The sequence below is a fragment of the Leuciscus leuciscus genome (assembly GCF_965113295.1).
Source record: "Leuciscus leuciscus genome assembly, chromosome: 10".
In the NCBI taxonomy this organism is placed as follows: domain Eukaryota; kingdom Metazoa; phylum Chordata; class Actinopteri; order Cypriniformes; family Leuciscidae; genus Leuciscus; species Leuciscus leuciscus.
Window position 1 is genome coordinate 27,714,168 of NC_138734.1, and position 2,172 is coordinate 27,716,339.

At 45.6% G+C, this 2,172-nt stretch overlaps 1 long non-coding RNA gene across 1 annotated transcript; it reads left to right on the forward strand.

The window, feature by feature from the left end:
- Window positions 1–407: 407 nt before the first annotated feature.
- LOC309507180 lies at window positions 408–1,714 on the forward strand. The gene is made up of 2 exons (XR_014209073.1): window positions 408–561; window positions 647–1,714. It is a non-coding gene; the product is annotated as an uncharacterized lncRNA (long non-coding RNA).
- Window positions 1,715–2,172: the final 458 nt, after the last annotated feature.

A 2,172-nucleotide genomic window follows, 5' to 3' on the forward strand; every position in this document is an offset into this window, starting at 1 on the left:
AGGCTTGCGTGTCCCTGGAAGTGGAGTATCATAAGGGACATAAAAGCGCACTTGTGATCTTTGAATGGCAAGAAATAAAAGGCACATCAGAGCTGAAGAGCAGCGACAAGAAAACGCTATAGAAAGTTACTGTGGCGCGCTGTACAGACGTGAATGCTGAAGTAAACACAGTGCATGACACATCAGAAATCATTTCTACTCCTAAGTCATCAAAGAAAGCACATGGATCCAAAGTAGAGCGACAGAATGAGGGATGGAAAGAGAAAAAGGGTTGAAGAGTTAGAGAGGGAGGGTGTGTGGGGGGAAGAGCATGACGCAAAGTGGCGAATGAACACGGTGGTTTTGCGAGGTTGGCACGGTGCCATCCACTCAGCGCCGGTGCCAAAGAGGGCGTGTAGGCAGGGTGGCATTACAGAGGAGAGAGGAGGAGAGACAGATAACAAGAGAAAAGAGAGGCATCATCCTGCTGCCAATTCTGCAAACGAGATGTTCCCGAGCATTGGATTCAAAAGTTGGAGCTCTTTGAAGATCCATCCGCCAGCTCGACAGCATGGCGACTGTGTGAGTATGCAATGCCTCATTCAATGCTTTGCGATAAACTGATGTGGTGTCTCCTAACAAACCTTTTATCCTCTTATTGTTTCAGAAAAGCGCAAAACTCTTCGCCACAACCTCGTCATTTCGATTCCCGCAGGCTATGCCATCCTGCTGCGTTTCGCCGTCTCCTTCGTGACTGTGCCAGGCTCCAAGTAGGCATATCCCCCAGAGAGTCAGCAGCACATGCCCCGATGTCGATGCCACTCGACGCGGGTATGGCGGCATCTGCTTTGTATTAATGGAGATATGCGACTTGTCTTGTTATTCTCGTTGGCACGCACAAACCTTCGGCAGCGTGCCAGGATCTCTGCGCCGCCGCATGCCGCTGGGAAGCTGGCGGTGGCTTGGGAATGGCAGAGTGCCAGCATGTTCCTGCAGTAACCAGCCCCCGACGCGTGCCACTTGGCAAAGACAAAGAGCCCTAGGGACGAAACACAAAACAAGATTGAAAAACACAGTGATCCGACAGCTTAATTAACACTTGCAGAGTTTGTTGGGTTAATTAGTGTGACAGATTTGGTGAGGAGGAATGTGGCAGGAACACTTGTGTGAACAAAAGTGATGGGCAAACCAGACTGAAGGAATGTCGACGGAAGTCAGCGAGCCAGCAGTAATGCCAACATTACTTAACATTCAACAGGGTTTGCAAAAGGATAAATGGAAAGAAAGGAAGAGTAAAGAAAGAGTTTGTCATCCAAAAACAGTTTCAAATGTTGGATATCAGAAATGGTAAAGTTGGTGGACAGGACAGAAGAAACAACTGAGGATACAAGCAAACAGGGAGGAGCTAAAGAAAACCACAGGCCTTAACTTAAACAGTGACTCAACAAATCAATCGAATCGCAACTATTGTTATGGTATATGACTTTTTTTTATCTACTGCAAAAATCCAGAACGTACTCCGCAGTGGCTCGCGCAAATATACATTCAGTAGAAGCAAGGGTTCATTAGTACGTCGGGAACACCAAAAGGATAAATGATGGGTATTAGCAAGTTTACCAGATGGATGCACAGCTTTTGAAATCTTTCCGTTTGCAGAGCTTTCCAAGTACAAGGACAGGTTTGTGCTTGAATACCTGTTCTGAGGATCCTCGAAGCCTCCTGTCGAGTCAGAGAGTGAGTGAGAGAATTCGGTCTCTCACAGGACATTGTAGAGGAGTATAAATAATGCAGATTTTCTCTCCTCCTCTTCTTTCTCGTGCTTTCTGAAGGAACAGATTTACAGACGTTTGTGCATTGAATTTTTTATTGACATCGCTCTCGTTAAGCAGCGGAGGATTTGTTCCGAAACGGGCATTGTTTTCAGAGTAACCTTCGATAAACAAGTCCAAATTAGCCGTTAACAACCTCACGAAATGGGACGATTAATTTGCGGTTCCTGTTTTTTGCATTTACATCTTTCTTTGTACCGATTGTGGACAATTATGTACGGATATGCTAATCGTGCTGTATTAATGAGGTTTGTATCGCTGGGATTCTCGTCTTTACTCCTGTGGGGATCTTAATTTTACCTCATCTTTATTATGTAAATGGATTATGCCAAAAAAAACTGCGCACACACAAACACACACACAC